We start from the raw sequence: 18,492 nt of genomic DNA, 5'->3' as shown, positions 1-18,492 counted from the left end.
ACTCGCATGAATTGATTCTCTCCTCCTGCCAGATGGTTCCCTTCACCTCTTCCTTCTAAGTATCTGAGCAGGTCTCGTTAATTTGACAAACCCTTCATGTGCTATAATTTGCTATAGTGTATCATGTTCTAGAAATCAAATTTTAAACAGTAAAATGGGAGGAAAACACTTCAAAGACATAAATTTGATACCTTGGGTAAATTCTAAGAATTGGTCAAATTTGGACTGAAACCATGAAAATAAAGTGGAGGTGCCCTTGGAAAACCAGCTAAATGACACGATCAGACAGACATCTAAAGCTACCCAAAGTATCTCCGAAAGAGGGCCGCTTGTGTAGGCTGGGCTTGGGACCAGGTGCCCCACAAAGGAAGAAAGGTCATGCTCCCCTCAGGTAAGTGCTTGTGAGAACCTCAAAGATGCTGGAAGGTCTGGGGTAACCTGGAGGTCACAGGTTCATTCAACATGAACGGAGCAGAGAATATGCATGAATTTTATTGACCTTTTGTTTTTTGTTTATTTTTTATTTTTTAGATTTATTTATTTATTTTATGTATATGAGTACACTGTAGCTGTGCAGATGATTGTGAGCCATCATGTAGTTGCTAGGAATTGAATTTAGGACCTCTGCTCGCTCCAGCCCTGACAATGTAGCTGTCTTCAGACACACCAGAAGAGGGCGTCAGATCTCATTAAGGATGGTTGTGAGCCACCATGTGGTTGCTGGGATTTGAACTCAGGATCTTCTGCAGAGCAGTCAGTGCTCTTAACCGCTGAGCCATCTCTCCAGCCCGACCTTTTATTTTTAAAGGCTAGTTTTGGGCCTTTATCACAGTAGGATCCAAGTTTTTTTTTTTTTTTGGTGGGGGGAGGTCTTATAAAGGACAGAAGGCTGTGCTCAGACTTGAGTTCTGAGAATCTACTTAGAGATAGAAAGGTTCTGGGTCCTCAGAAATAGTCAAGGATTTCAGTGCATCCCACTATTTGCAAAAGGTGAAATATCTAACTTTGAAAAATGCCTGAGGTCAGACCCATGTATGAAAACCAAGGGGAAACAACTCAAAAATCCAGGGTCAAAATTGTGGAGTGAGAACTCAGACCCCTGGAGATCCAAGGGGTTGGGGGGCTACAAGGTGCAGGAAGAGGCTCAGGTTTGTCCCTAGGCGGTCTGTGGGTGAAGAGGGCGCTCGCTCCTCCTAGGGAACAGAGACCAAGTAGAGGAGACAGGAGGTGGGGGCTCATTTTCCTTACAATCAGAGGGAAGGAAAAGGGGAGACAAAGGGTTCCCAGATTGCATTCACATAGAGATGAGGGGGCTGGAGGGAGCCGGCACCAGCTGGACTCAATTTTCTATATAAAAATCAGGTGAGGTCATCCCACGAGTGGGGGGGTGGGCGTTGGGGGGCAAAACAGAATGGAAAACAGGGGAGAGCGGCTGTTTTTGAAGTTTTTAGCCTTAAATGTTCTGCACAGGGGTGGCCAGGATTAGGTAACTGAGGGTTTGTCGGTTTCAGCAGAAAGACCCACAAAGGGGAAAATTCAAGGTATTTGTTCCTCGTCGTAGACGTAAGCATCGTGATTTAATGTCGGTTTTTCTGCTATGTGTAGCATAACCGTCTTTCAGGGCTAGCAATGGTGTGGAATTCCTTTTTGCATATTGAGAAGTGCTCAGTATATTTACAGAGTTACCCCTTGTGTGTCTCTTGATCCCAGGTGAAGTAGAGTGTCAGGTGGAGCGGAAGCTCACTGTGGCCCCTTTAGTCTCCCAGGGGCCCTCCCAGAGGAAGCCTGTGCCCTGATTGCTAACAACTTCCAACCGTTTTGCCTAAAATGCAATGAGCTTTAATATATTCCCACTAGAAAAGCCTTGGATAAGGTCGTAGGCCATACATCTACCCCTCAAATGGATGGAGTTCACTGGGTTCTATTCAAGTAGAGGTGTGTGTACAGAGAGCTGAGCAGGGAGAATTTCACTTTCCAGGAGCCTGATCAGAAGGAGCTCACGGGCTGGACAGAAGAGTGGGACTCTGTTCCTCCCTCCTCATTTCCATGCCCTCTGACCCCTCCCCTGTCACCCCTTTTCTTCCCCCACCCCCACCCCCATCCTGATACTTCAGCTGTGTCAGCCCTTGCTCCTCTGCATGGACAGGCAGAGGGAGCATAAAAGTGAGGAAGGGCCAGATGGTAACGTAAGGGTTGGGACAGTGCCAACTGATGCAACGTATGCTTACTAAGCCAGTTTTCTCCAGCTCAGAACCTGCTAAGGAGAAGAACAAAGCCACAACTCACGATGATGGGAGAAGGGCCACAGCATGGCACAGAGCAACCCAGTCTCCATGTATAAGTGCTAACACCAAAGGAATAGTTCTGCTACCCTCCTCAGAGTACAGCGCCCAGTGCCATCAGGGGGATTAGCCTCGTAGGATGTTGGTGTTCATCCATGCGCGGCTTCCGCAGGTTAATGTGCCACACGGTTTAGGCCCAAGCACATAGTTGGCAAAAGATAGATGTGTGATTAGTACATGGATCAATGAATGGACCCAGGCGTATTTTATAGCAAAGGATTCTTAAACTATCCAAGTCTTGAAAAGTGGATTAATCATATTTCACTGGATGATACTTATATTAGTTTTCTTGTCCCTGGGACAAAACACTTGTCAAAAACAAGGAAGGAAGGCTTGTTTGAGTCCACTGTTTAAATGGAGACATAATCTGTCATGGTGGGGAAGACATAGTAGAAGTAGCTGATCCTCCTAATGCCTGTGTAATCAGAGAGCTAGCTGACAGGAAGGAGAGTGGAACTACCAAACCCCAATTCCTGGCCTCCAGTGAACAACCCCCTATAGCCAGAGTCTACTTTCTAACTGTGTTAGAACCTTCCAAAAAACAGCACCACCAGAGGGAGACCGTATGTTCAAATACATGAGCCTATGGGAGGGGAGGGTGTTTCATATCCAAAACACAACATTCTGCCTCTGTATCCCATGGGCTCATGGTCATCTCATAATGCAAAATTTATCCACTCCAATTTCCAAAGTCTCCATATGTTCTGAGATTACAGGTAATTTCTCACCCTTATACAACAATTTAAAAGACAAGCTATATATTCCAATAAACGATGGCACCGAGGAAACATTTCCATTTCAAAGAGGAGGAATGGGGTACAGCAAGGAAAAACGAGACAAAGCAAGAGCCAAACTCAGCAGATCCCAGAGTTCCATGTCTGGCATCTGGAGCTCCTGTGGAATCAGCTGGGCTCGAAAAGTCTCGGGTGTTCCAACCCCTCCTGCTCAGCTACCTGTAACACACACAGCCTTTCTCTCAGCCCGCCTCTACTTCATGCCTATAGTTTTCTTCACTGGATTTCCCAGCGTTTTGGTGTCTCCACGTTGCCAGCTTCATGCAGTATCTTCTTGGGGCCTCTTTGTAGGAAACCCAGCCCTGCTACACATTGCCTGGATACAGTGACCTTCTGAAACCTTGGTGCAGACGTCTACGAAGCCCTCACTCCTGAATCTTTTAAGTCTGAAAATCCCAGTACCATGTGGTCAATGCTGCCCAGCTCTGTTGCTGGCTCTAGGTATGACCTGCCCTGTACTGCAGCTGTAGTGGCCTTCATGTGTACTGTCAGCTGAATCTTGGCAGATGCTTTCCTAGGTAGGGGACTCCTTCAAAGTCATTCTCAGCTCAGCTCTCTCTCCTTCCAGATTAATCTGCATTTTCATAAGTAGGCTCCTAACTAGGGTCCTGCCCTTGGGAACTGTAAGTCAGTTTTGTCCCAGTGCAGAGCACCAGGCTCCCTCTTTGATGGGGCTAATTTAACAATACCAGTCGCTTTCACAGTCCCCCTACTCTGTCCACAATGTCAAACTTGTTCCTTTCCACACCAAACAGCTCACTTTCATACTTTTCTGCTTCACTTGCTCTCTCCTCCCCCAGTACCTTCCTCTCTGTAGACCTGGATAAGAGAAGTGAGTGGTAGCCATGGCAAACCTTGAATGTTATCCTGCTTTTGAATTTCCTCCACCAAACTGATGAGTTCATTTAAAAAAAATGATTTGTTTTTATTGCCTTGTGTGTGTGTGTGTGTGTATGCCATGTATATGTGCCCATGGAGGACAGAAGGCAGCATCAGGTTCTCCTGGAGCTGGAGTTACAGGCATTTGTGAGCCCCCTGACATGGGGGCTTGGAACCGAACTAGAAAAGCAGCGAGTGCTCTTAACTGCTGAGCCATCTCTGCACCGAAGTCCACAGAACATAGCAGAAATCATCCAGATTCTTTCAATGATGAAACACAAATGGCCTCTAGTCCAGTCCACAGTAGAGTTCTTGTTCCTGTCTGAAACTTCCTGAGCTGGGCCTCTTCTGCCTACATTTCTCTCAGCATTCTTGTCTTTTAAGGTTCCAGGCAGTACGGTCCAGCCGGCTCTGCCTGCAGCATCAGAGTGTGTTCCTAGCCCACACTGTGGAACTCCTCCACATTCCTCCCACAAATCAGGTCCAAGGAACTTCGCAGTCAAATTCATGAAAGCAGCAGCCCCTCTCCTCAGTACCAGCCTCCTGTGTTAGTTGCTTTTCCTGATAGGACAAATTGCCCAACAGGAGCACTCAAGGAAGGGTTTCTTGTGGTGTGTAGTTTAAGAAGAAAAACAGTTCATTTTGTCGAGAAAGGCTCAGTGGTGAGACTGTGGCACGGCAGGTCCTGTTCCTTGCACAGTCAGGTTGCAGAGAGTGGAGTGTAAGTGGGACCCTGCCATAAAAACCTCTCAATCCTCCAGTGACTTCTTTCACCGAGGCTTCACCCCTGAAGGTTCTGTGACCTAACACAATGCTACCAGCTAGAGGACCGAGCATTCACACACACAAGTTTCCTGGGACATTTCAAACACTCAAACCGCGCATGCTTCATGTCTCTGAGTTCATTCCTGACTTGATCATATATCTCTCCAAGAATTGCCATGAGCATGCACGGCGAGTCTGACATGTACTGTGGATCTTTCCCCTTGCAATCCAGGGGTCCAACATGGAAGGCCATGGAAGGTGGCTGGATACCATATTCAATCTGGGTAGAGGCCTGTCTTAGTTGTTTTCTCCTCTTTCTTGCATGCCAATGGAGGTCAGAAGATGGCTTAAACTACTCTGAAGAAGACAACTTAAAGGAGAAAAGGTTGGTTTGAGCTCACAGCTCATGGGGTGGGGAAAGTTCAAGTCTGGTCACACCACATTACAGTCAGGAAACAGAGCCGTGAGTGAATGCTATGCTCAGCTCCATTTCTCCATTTTACACAGTCCTAGCCCAGGTGAGGGTGCCCTCTAACAATTATGGTGGATCTGCACACTTCAGTTAACATAACAAGATATTCCCCCATGGGCATGCTCGGAGGCTTATTCTAGATTCGGTCAAGTTGACAGCATTAGGTATCACATGATACAGTCTACTCTTAGTGCAAAATCTGCTAAATTCATGCTCAGAATCCTATGCCCAATTGGGTCGAGATGGTAGCAAATATTAGTCTCTAAAATTTACCAGCAGAGATGCTGGGCGGCAGAGAGTTACACACCGTGACCGAGGGACAGGTGGGATTTAGCCGTTCCCCAGCCAGCCGCTTCCCCAGAACACAGGGGTCCAGCGAGCATGCATTGGATGAGGGGCAGCTGGAACTCTGTGAGAGACTGTGGAAAAACTGTCATCTACCACCCTTCTGTGACAGGAAGTGTGGATAGTGACCATTTGCTGCAGCATCACCCAGGAGCCAGACCCAGGGAATCACAACCACATCCCCTGGGCAGTTAGTTCATCACTAGGGCAAAACCTGAGAAGCAAGCTCTGTGCCTTAGGCTTCTGCAGAGAAGAGACCCATTCAGAAGAGAGCCTTAGGGTCTGCTGTTTTACTTTAAGGTCCTCTGCTGCCCCCTATGGGCAGAATCCTACAGCAATGGACATCAATCTAGGCAATGACATTCTACAATACTTCCCCACTTGTGACTAAAGGCACAAGGGTTTTGAAATCTCAGGGACTAAGGCTTTCTGCTTCATCTGGTAACACAATCAACTCCTGTGTTTGAAAAGGAGTCTGGTATGTGTTGTCTTAAAATAGAAGGTCTATAGCTCTGGAAGGATGGCCTCTAAACTCAGAATTGCTGTATTAAATGTATTCAGCTAGCCTGTTTTATACATGGAACTTGGCAGGTACTCTCAGCGCACAGTTCCAGTTCAAGGACGGGGTAGAGACTGGAGGAAGAGGATGGTCTTGATGGGCTCCGGGGATGGAACCTATCCTGCCAACGATGCTACAGACCAGATACAACAACCACAACTGCGCTGTGAATAGTAAGGATAGTGAACGTGTCTCATACATTCAGCGAAGCTTTCCTGGGTCTGGCAACAGCTGTAGGGTCTTTGTTATCAACTCTGTAGTTCTCCTAAGGATCCGCGGTTCCCATAAGATTAGGCGCACATTCCGGTGGGAGTGACCGGAAACACTTGCAGTGAACTCCCTGCCTGCGGGTATCTATGGGAACTCCACCCTCAGCCGAGAAAACAACTAAGACAGGCCTCTACCCAGATTGACTCTGCAAAGCCAACTCTTATCACACCATGGGGGTCAGTACTCATGGGGCCACGGCTCTCTTCACCTTGAATACACAACATGATGGTGACATTTTATGTGCTGGACCTTCTGCTCTGACTAATTTTAGCATCATTCCACCTTATGCATCACCCCAACTTCTTATTAAATCAAATCCATTACTTCTGGTCCCCCCTCCCTGTTGTTTATCGATTCATTAGGTGAGCGCCTACAATGACTGAGTAGCTTGGAGATGTCTGCTCTCTTTAGTATCAAGAACACTGTAGTGAATAAAGCAAGCTGACCCCTTGACCTCTGGGGAGCTGGGATGTCTATCAGCAGCCACTGGCCATGTGTTGCTGGTAATATTTAATTGACTGGAATTATGTAAAGTTAGAAATTTAGAATCTCAGCTAGCCCATCTCTTATGTGAGTAACAGCCATGGTGAACTCGTAGCTAGCAGGACCAGACAGAGAGCGTTGCCAGTTGCCAGCTTTATAGGAAGTTCCTTGCTTAGCTTGCTCTCTTATAGAACCCAAGTCTACCACCCCAGGGATGGCACCACCCACAATAGGACCTCCCCCCTTGATCACCAAATAAGAAAATGCTCCACAGCTGGATTTCATGGAGGCACTTCCCCAACTGAAGCTTCTTTCTCTGTGATAACTCCAGCTGTGTCAAGATGACACACAAAACCAGCCTGCACAGTGGCTCACAACCACTTGTAATGGGATCTGATGGCCTTTTCTGGTGTGCATGAAGAAAGAGTACTCCAATCAATCAATCAATCAATCAATCAATCAATCAATCAAAACTTTTTGGGAAAAAAAAAAAAAGGACCATGGGACTGGTCAGAAAGTTCTAAAAAGTGTTCAATCTCCTTAGTCACCAGGGCAATGCAGATGAAAACTTCAAGTTCCATCTCATGTCTAAGCCACCGCTCCAGCCAGAATGGCCACCCAGCGCAATACAAATGACGGTAGATGCCAGCGTGGATGTACAGAATGGGGAGTCACTATGTGCTGTTGGTAGGAATGCAAACTAGTGTAGCCATGTTGGAATCAGTCTACACGTTTCTCAGAAACCTCCCTGCTGGCTGGTTTTGTGGTGCTGGGAGATGCAGGAGACTCATTAGGACCAATGGTGTCAGCCAGGGTTGGACCCTGCATGCTAGTTACACCCACCACCTGCCAGGTAAGACATGCCTGGCCACTGGTGCCACAGTGGCAAGACTATTATGAAGATAGCCAGTCACTTCTAGCTGTCCCACTCCTGGGCATGTCCCCGAAGACCTTTGCATCGCACTACAGAGACACTTGCACATCCACGCTTACCGAGGCTCTCTTCACAGTGGCTTCTCTTCATTCTAGGAAATGGAATCAGCCCACAGGTGTGCCTGTTAGACAGATGGGTAAGGGACACGGAGTACGTAGACACAGTAGGATTTTATGCAGCTACCAAGAGAAGTGAAATCGTGAAATTTGAAAATAAGTGGACGAATCTGGAAAAATTATACGGCGTGAGATAACTCAGACCCAGACGGCAAACACATTATGTTTGTTTGACATCAATGCCATTCAAGTGAGCTACTGTGTCAAACTAAGGGGCTTGCATGTTCTTAAAGACTTAATTACCACAGCTACCCCCAACCTTGCACCATACTTGAGATCAGGAGTTCAAGGTCATCCTCTGCCACATAGCATGTTGAAGGCTCCATGAGGCCCTTTCTCAAACAACATGCACCTCCATATTCCTTTGCACTATGAACGACTTTAAATGCTTGGGGTTCCTGCTTGCCTTGGCACTTCCCAGGACTACCACCAGATGGCAGCACCAGCTTATGAACCATCAGCAGGGACAGGCACCCCACCACAAACTGTAGGCATCTATTTGTTAGAAATGAAAAATAAACCATGCTTGGGGGGGAATATGGAAAAGAGAGATAGCAGCTGTAATGGACAGAGGGCAAATATAACTACATAGGACTCAGATTTGGAACTGAATACTTAGAGAGTTCAGGGGACAACGTCCTGTGTTATAAATGGCTACACTCACTGGTCAGTGTGTTTGCCTTTACTGCTGAGATGAACTAAAGCCTTTCAGGTGTTTCTCCACCCTTTGAAATGAAAAATCTTTCTAGCTTTTCACTGGCTGACCACTGGTTTTCCCTTCAGCTTCACATAAACCAATAAGTGAAGAAAGTCTATGCATTTGTTCCTAGTTGTGATCTTGCAAGTTCAAGGCAAGTTAGCATGTCTGACATCTGGGATTCATCATGTCCTGTTACCTCACTGAGGGACACTCATCTTCCCCAGATGTGTAAAAAGGGGGCGGGTGGTGTATGAAGGTTCCAGGAACACAAAGGCGCCACCATATTCTCAGAGCGAGCTTGAAGTTATGTGAAGCTATGTGAAGACATTGGTCCCAGGAGGAGAAACTTCTAGGTCTGCTTTAGCTAAACAATTGACCTGTGGTGGATCAAAGTCCTGGGGTGTCTCCTGAGAAAAAGGGACAAAGCTAGGGATTGAGAGGTCATAGTTAACACTGCAGGGTCAATTTAAGACATCAATACTGGAACTCAACTTTCCACTGTGGTCAAGAGCAGAAATCCAGAACTTGTATCAGGCCAGAGGCTGACCAGCTTTTTAATGATTTGGAATTTTGCTCAAGGCAAATGGAAGACACAGGACTCTTGTGTGTCTTGTTTATCCTGGAATTCACTGCGTAGAGCAGACTGGCCTAGAATTCACTGAGATTCTCCTGCCTCTGCCTCGCAAGTTCTGTGACTCATCGTTCTTTATCCCCACCCTCTTATTTACCATTTTTCCTTCTTTAAATGAGCATGTAACACCAGAGTGATTAAAACTGTACACACACACACGCGCGCGCGCGCGCGCGTGTGTGTGTGTGTGTGTGTGTGTGTGTGTGTATCTCACGAGTTACACTCAGGATTATTCAAATGCTTTGATGTGCTAATTTACATCTCAGAGTTCAGCCTAAGGAACTATACCTGGTATATAAAAGTAGTATTAAAAATATGTTTAAAAGACAGACAGTATTACTTAAGTTATGGACATTTTGGAGTGGGCTCTTTAGCTGTGTATTAAAAGGGAATGACTTAATGTAATTTGTTGTGTAGATGTAATTGCTTTGTTAGGTTGTCATGAAAATAATGTGGACCTTCCAGACATAGAAAATGAGCATTAATTAGAAGAAGAAAAAGAGGAGGAGGAGGAGGAAGAAGAAGAGAAGGAGGAGGAAGTGGAGGAAGAGGAAGAGGAGGAAAGCTTGCCACTTTTTGGTGGTGATAGTTATGTTTGAATTTTGCATACCAGAGACTACATAAAAAATTACAATTTAAATGATTCCAAATGTAATTTTTCATTTTAATGGTTTCTTGTCTCTTAAAAAGTTTACATATGGTCCGCTCAGCACTCCATTTCCATGGCCATGGCTCTGCCTGCATCTCTGGAGGCCTGCTGCTGCCAGGGCCAACCAAGTGAGTTCAGCAAGCTCCAAACTCCTACCTGCTGGGTCTCTGACAAGTCCAGCAGCTGTGAGGTCTTCCCTGATCCCTTTGCACTCTGCTTTCTGATTTCATACCTCTAACCACAATCCTAGACCACCACAGACACTAATGACCACGAGGTAAGGCCCCTATCTCCAATCCCCTGTCTGTTGCTTCCTCTGGGCAAACCCAACAATGGCAAGCTCTGCCCTGCCTCTGCTGCACTCCATTGCTGCTACAACTCCACATTCATCCATGGAGACCTGCTGCTGCCCACCCAGGACACACAAAGGCCTGCAACCACCAGGGACAACCAGATCTACCTGCAGCCCCAGAGGCATCAGGGACAAAAGACCACCTCAACATCAATGGACTTAACTCCTCAATAAAAAGACACAGGCTAATAGAATTAATATGTAAACAGGACCTATCATTCTGCTGCATACAAGAAACATATCCTAGCAATAAAGATATACATTATCTGGGAGAAAAGAGCTAGAAAAAGGTTTTCCAAGCAAATGGACCCAAGAAAGAAGCTAGAGTAGCCATTCTAATATCTAGTACAATAGACTTTCAACCAAAAGTAATCAAAAGAGATATAGGATACTTTGTACTCGTCAAAGGAAAAATTCAAGATGACATCTCATTTCTGAACAACTATATCTCAGAAATAAAGGCACACACATTTGTAAAAGAAACATTACTAGAGCATCGAATCCCATACATTAATAGTGGAAGAGTTCAACACCCCACTCCCACCAATTGAGGTCATCTAGACAGAAACTAAATGGAGAAAAAAATGAAACTAACAGAGGTTATGAATCAAATGGATCTAACAGATATGTACAGAACATTTCACCGAAACACAAAAGTGAATACATTCTCAGCACCACATGGAACCTTCTCTAAAACTGACCTTGTACTTATTCACAAAGTAAGCCTCAACTAATCCAAGAAAATTGAAATAACCCCTTTTATCCTATCAGACCATTATGGATTAAAGCTGGACTTCAACAACAACAGAAATAACAAAAAGCCTACATACTAATGGAAACTGAACAACTCTCCACTCAGTGATCACTGGTTCAGGGAAGAAATAAAGAAAGAAATTAAAGCCGGGCGTGGTGGCGCACGCCTTTAATCCCAGCACTCGGGGAGGCAGAGGCAGGCGGATTTCTGAGTTTGAGGCCAGCCTGGTCTACAAAGTGAGTTCCAGGACAGCCAGGGCTATACAGAGAAACCCTGTCTCGAAAAACCAAAAAAAAAAAAAAAAAAAAAAAAAAAAAAAAGAAAGAAATTAAAGACTTTCTAGAATACAATGAAAATAATGGCACAACATACCCCAAATTATGGGACACAATGAAAACAATGTTAAGAGGAAAGTTCATAGCACTAAGTGCTTTCATAAAGAGAGTAGAGAGATCCACATCTGAAAGCTCTAGAACAAAAAGAAGCAAACACATCCAAGAGGTACGTAGATGGCAGAAAATAGTCAAACTTGGGTTGAAATCAACCAAATAAAAACAAAGAGAACAATAAAAAGAATCAACAAATCCAAGAGCTAGTTCTTTGAGAATATCAACAAGATAGACAAACCCTTAGCCAAACTAACTAAAAGTACCCAAAATTAATAAAATCAGGACTGAAAAGGGAGACATAACAATGGACACTGAGGAAATTCAACAAATTATTAGGCCTTACTTTAAAAGCTTGTACTCCACAAAATTGGAAATTCTAAATTAAATTGGATGATTTTCTAGATAGGTACCACTTACCAAAGTCAAATCAAGATCAGATAAACTATCAAAATAGTCTTATAACTCCTAAGGAAATAAAAGCAGTCATTAAAAGTCTTCCAACCAAAACAACAACAATAACAACAACAACAACAACCCCCCCCCAAACCCAGGGCAAGATAGTTTTGGTGCAGACTTCTACAAGACTTTTAAAAAAGAGCTAACACCAAATACTCTTCAAACCATTACACAGAACAGAAACAGAAGAAACGCTGCCAAACTCATTCTATGAGGCCACAGTCACCCTAATACCCAAAACACACACAGACTCAAGAAAGAGAATTTCAGATCAATTTCCCTTCTGAACATTGATGTGAAAACAATCAATAAAATACAAACTGAATCCAACAATAAGTCAAAGACATCATCTACCATAATCAAGTAGGCTTCATCCCAGGGATGCAGGGATGGTTCAATATATGAAAATCGATCAGTGTAATCGACCAAATAAACAAATTGAAAGGAAAAAAACCTACATGATCATCTCATTAGAAGCTGAAAAGGTTTGGGGAAAAAAATCCAACACTCTTTCATGTAAAGTCTTGGAGAGATCAGGGATACAGGGCACATACCTAAACACAATAAAGGTGCCATGCAGCAAGCCAATAGCCAACATCAAATTAAATGGAGAGAATCTTAAGGAAATTCCACTAAAATCAGGGACAAGACAAGGCTGCCCACTCTCTCCCTATCTCTTCAACATAGTATTTGAAGTCCTAGCTAGAGCAACAAGACAACTAAAGGAGATCAAGAGGATACACATTGGAAAGGAAGAAGTGAAAGTACCAGTATCCACAGGTGATGTGATAGTTTATACAAATGACCCCAAAGGTTCTACCAGAGAACTCCTACAGCTGATAAACACTGTCAGCAAAGTGTCCGATACAAAACTAACCCAAAGAAATCAGTAGCCCTCCTTTATATAAATGATCAATGGTCTGAGAAAGAAAATAGGAAACCACAGCCTTTACAATAGCCACAAATAATACAAAATATCTTGATCTAACGCTAGCCAAGCAAGTGAAAGACCTGTATGACAAGAACTCCAGCTCTCTCAGGAAAGAAACGGAAGACCCCAGAAGATGGAAAGATCTCCCACCCATGCTCATGGATTGGTAGGATTAGCATAGTAGAAGTGGCTATATTACCAAAAGCAATTTACAGATTCAATGGAATTCCCAACAAAATTCCAGCATAATTCTTTACAGACTTTGAAAGAACAACTCTCAGCTTCATATGGAAAACTTAAAAAAAAAACTAGGATAGCAAAAACAATCCTGTACAATAAAAGAACTTCTGGAGCAATCACCATTCTTGACTTCAAGCTATACTACAGAACAATAGGAATAAAAAACGTGATATAGAAAGAGACAGGTTGACTAATAAAATTGAATTGAAGACCCAGAAATGAACCCACACACACTGACACTTGACTTTTGACAAAGAAACCCAAAGTACAATGGAAGAGAGAGAGCATCTTCAACAAATGGTGCTGGTCCAACTGGGTGTCTACATGTAGAAGAGCGCAAATAGATCCATCTTTATCATCCTGCACAAAATTCAAGTCCAAGTTGATTAAAGACCTCACCATAAAACCACATATGTTAAATCTAATCGAATAGAAAGTAGGGAATAGCCTTGAACACATTGGTACAGGAGACAACTTCCTGCACAGAACATCAACAGTTAGTAAATGGGACCTCATGAAACTGAAAAGCTTCTGTAAGTCAAAGGACATCAGCAATGGGACAAAACAACAGCCTGCTGACTGGGAAAGGTCTTCACCAATCGTACATCTGAACAGAGGGCTAATATCTAAAATTTATTAAGAACTCAAGAAGTTAGACACCAACATTGCAAATAACCCATTTAAAAATGAGGTACAGAGCTAAACAGAGAATTCTCAACAGAGGAATCTCTAATGGCCATGAAACATTTAAACAAATGTTCGCTGTCCTTAGTGATCAGGGAAATGCAAGTCAAAGCAACCCTGAGATTCCACCACACACCCATCAGAATGGCTAAGAACAAAAACTCAAGGCACAGCACATGGTGGAGGATGTGGAGCCATTGCTGGTGAGAGTGCAAACGTGTACAACCACTCTGGAAATCAATTTGGCAGTTTCTCTGGATATTGGAAATAGTTCTGCCTCAAGAACCAGCTATACTACTCCTGGACATACACCCAAAAGATGCTCCACCATCCTTCAAAGACACTTGCTCAAGTATGTTCATAGAATCTAAATTCTTAATAGCAGGACTGGAAAAAAACCCAGATGTCCCTCAACTGAATAATGGATAAATAAAATGTGGTACATTTACACAATGAATTACTACTCATACATATGTGTGTGTGTGTGTGTGTGTGTGTGTGTGTGTGTGTGTGTGTGTCAGTTCTTTCCTCCCACCATATGAGACCTTGGGGTTGCGCTCAGGCCCGTATGCCTGGGAGCAAGCGCCATTACCACTAAGCATCTCTCTGGCCGGCACATTTGAATTTCCCTTAAATATTTAAGGATGGAAAATATACACTTGATTGAAACATTTGTTTTAGATTTAAAAACAACTTGACAATTATCTCTTTATTTTAAAAATTCTCTCTTTTTCATATTTGTCTCTCAGCCTTAAAAACAATTCCCTGAACTCCAGTCTTTATTTCTTCACTGTGTCAGATTCAAGTGGCTGGGCCACTTCTGAGCTCTCTCTAGGCTGGGAGTCTGGGACAAGAGGAGGAGATGGTAGAGTGGCTCTGGCCCAGATGCCAGAGTCTGAATGTCACACTATGTTAGTTACACTATCCCTCCTATAGAATATACTTTTAAAACAGTATGCTGGCTATTTTATATCAACTTGACACAAGCTAGTGTCACCTGAAAGGATGGAACCCCAATTAAGAAAATGTTCCCATAAGAGCCAGCTGGAGGGCATTTTCTTAATTAGTGATTGATGTGGGAGGGCCTGGTGCATGTGTGTGGTGCCATTTCTGTGCTGGTGGACCTAGGGTTCTATAAGAGGGTTCTATAGGCTGAGCAAGCCATGAGAAGCAAGGTAGCAAGCAGCACTCCTCCATGGCTTCTGCATCAGCTCCTCCAGGTTCCAGTTCTGTTTGAGTTTCTGTCCTGACTTCCTTCAAGGTGACCATGGAGAAGTGTAAGCTAAATAAACTGTTTCTCCTCCAAGTTGCTTTGGTCATGGTTTTCAGCATTGCAATAGAAACTCTAAGACAAAGATTTAATATATTTTTAAATTTATGTGTCTATATTTGCACATAAGCATTCTCACACATTCCAGGTACCCAAGGAAGCCAGAGGAGGGCATCAGATGCTCTGGAACTGAAAAGGTAGTGTGAGCTGCCCATTATGGGTGCTGGAAACCAAACTCCGGTCCTCTGTGAGACAGCAAGTGCTCTCAACCACGGAACCATCTCTCTGCTTCCTAAAATGTTTAATTATTGATTATAATGCAGAATATATAGTGGATGTTTGTAATTGTTTTATACTTAAACTTTTGTGCTGATGTAGTTATGAGCCTTACTGGGGATTGGGTTCTCAAGAAAAGGTTGCTCAGTAAAACAACTCTCATCAAAAGTTGAAGAGGAGCTGGTAAGATGGCTCAATGGTTAAGAGCACTGGCTGCTCTTCCAGAGAACCTGGGTTCGAATCCCAGAATCTACACGATGGCTCACAACCACCTGTAATTACAGTCTCGTGATATTTGATTCCATGGGCACTGCACACACATGATACACAGACAAGCATGCAGGCAAAACACCCACACACATAAAATAAAAATAAAAAAGAAAGTTTAGAGGAAAATATGTAATAAAAATATTAAAAATTAAAAAAAAAGTTTAAAAGGAAGTAGAAGAGCTATTCGTACCTCTCAAAAGCCTTACAAACTACAATCTAGAAGTTCAACATGCAAAATCATGAAAGAATATTCACAGTATGAAAGAATATTTACAGTTGTAAAATAGAAGTACCAAGTTACTAACAAAAGTGAACCCAGGGCATTAGAAAGATGGCTCAGTTGTCGAAGTGTCTGCTGCAAAAATTACAAGGGCCTGAGTTTGGATCCTCAATACCTGCTCTGGAAGAAAAGGTCAGGCACATGTGCATGTGTCTGTAACACTAGAACTGAGAGCAGATGTGGAGCCAGCTGGATTTCCAGAGCTTGCTGGTCAGCTAGTGTAGCATTAAATAGAATTTGTACTTCTCCATTCAGAACATTCTCTATCTCTAAGGTTTTTTTTTTAATTTAAGTTTTATTGTATTATGATGAGAAATAATACATAATTTAAATTTATCTGAATTTGTTAACATTTAGAAACCTATTTTGAGTAAATGGGCTTACATCACATTCTTCTTTTCCTTTTGTACCCTAACTCCTCCTGGAGAGCGCCACCCCCTTCAAAACCAGCAATGCCTTTCATTTTTTATCATATACTTTAAAATTTATTAAATATTGTAACAATAAAAATGAATATTATAAAAGTTGTTTGATATAAAACAACAATCAATTGAACAGTCTTATGTAGATGTTTGTCTATAGCTATACTGAAAATATCCACGTGTTTCTCAATATAAATTTCAAATAGATCCAAATATATTAACTGTATGATATTTTAAAATAATATACCACTATTGTTTTTTTAATAAACATAAATAAAATCTGAAAAAAAAGACCTTGTCTTAAAAAAGATAAGGTGGAGAATAGGAGAAGCCATTCACCATATCCCTCTAGCCTCTCCATGTGGACACACATATACTTATGTGTTCCTACATGTACACATGTGTGCACACATGCACATGCATGCATATGTGGGATAAATGGATCAGAAAAATAATAGCTGTCTCTGGAAATCCTAAAGTCCATGGAGCCTGGAGTGATGCATTTCTATTCGTGAAAGAAAATAATTGCTATGTCAGTAAAAGGCTTACAGCACAGACATGAAGACCTCAGTGTGGACCACCACCACTTATGTGAGGAGCTGGGTACAGCAGTGATGCCTGTGGTCTCAGTGTTGGGAAGGGACAATGTTTGCAGAGACAGGAGGGCCTCTGAGGCTTTGAGGCTAACTCCTATAGCCAGTCTGTGAGCTCAGCTTCAGTGAGTCTCTTAAAAAGCAAGGCAGACAGGCTGCAGAGTTGGCTTGGAGGTTAAGAACACTTGTTGTCTTGCAGAGCACCCAGGTTTGATTCCCAGCATCCACATGGTGGCTCACAACCATATGTAATTCTAGTCCCTAGGGATCGAAAGCTCTCTTCATGGGTACCAGGAATGCATATGGTGCAAATAAATACATGCAGGCAAAACACTCAAATAAAACAATGATAAAATGCGTAAAAGTAAGGAAGAGATTAATAGAAACTTGAATTTAACTTCAGACCTCCACAGGTACATGCATGAACAGGTGTACATTCACACATACCCTCTACACACACATGCACACAAATTGTAAATTGAATTCCCCAGCATATTAAAAAGATTCTGTGCTATGATTCATTCTAAGGATGTAAAAATGATTTCAAATACACAAAGACCATATACATCATATAAATATAACCAAGGACAAAATTGTATTATCATCTCTATATATTCAGGTGAGCCTTTGAGAAATGTCAACAACTCTTCATAATAAAAATTGTAAAGAGCTGGGCATTGGTGGTGCACACCTTTAATCTCAGTACTCAAGAGGCAGAGGCAGGCAGATCTCTGAGTTCAAGGCCAGCCTGGTCTACAGAGCAAGTTCCAGAACAGCCAGGGCTGCACCGAGAAATTGTGCCTTGAAAAAATGGAAACCAAAAACCAAACCAAAGCAAACAAAACAGGAAGAAACAGGAATAGAAGGAACATCCATCAGTGTGATATAGCCTCTCTATGACCAACCTATAGCAAATGCTATACTAAATGGTGAAAAATGAGAAACTCAGAAATGTAATATTGGAGTCAACTCTCTTTACTCTTACTCAATATAACACCCAACTTCTTTGCCAGAGCACAACAAGAAACCAAAACTAGCAAAGGAAGAAGTCAAACAATTCTTTTTTGTAGATGGTGTGATAATCTTGGGCCTAAAAATCCTCAGAGATGCCACAGACAATCTTAGATCTAGCAAAACTCTCTCAGCAAAGTAACAGAATTAAAAATAAGTAAAACAAATTAACAGCCTTTTCTCTACACCATTAATGAACTCAGGGTGAAATTGGGAAACAATTCTATCACCATAGCTCCCAAAATAATAGGGATAAAAATAGTCAAGAAAGTGAAGGACCACTATAATGACAATTATAAGACATATTGAAGAATAGTTATGAGATTGTAAAGAATCCCCTTGTTCAAGGGTCAACACAATATTTAACATGGATACTTGCAAGTTCAAGTCATCCTCAGAAAAATTCCAATATTCTTCCCAGAACTGGGGGTGAGGGGTGGGGAGGGACAACCTGAAATTCATGTGGAAGCACAGGAGACCCTAAATAGCTAAAGCAATATGCTGAAGGTGTCATGATGACTGGCTTCAAGTTATAATACAGAGCCATAGTCATCAAAACAGCATGGCATTGAACATATGCAGAGACCAGTGGACTAAGCAGATGACTCAAATAAACCCACAGAAA

The sequence above is a fragment of the Mus caroli genome, unplaced genomic scaffold (assembly GCF_978045245.1).
Source record: "Mus caroli unplaced genomic scaffold, Mus_caroli_1 scaffold_8, whole genome shotgun sequence".
NCBI classification, from domain to species: Eukaryota; Metazoa; Chordata; class Mammalia; order Rodentia; family Muridae; genus Mus; species Mus caroli.
The sequence above is the reverse complement of the archived record's forward strand: the minus strand, read 5'-3'. Positions refer to the sequence as shown.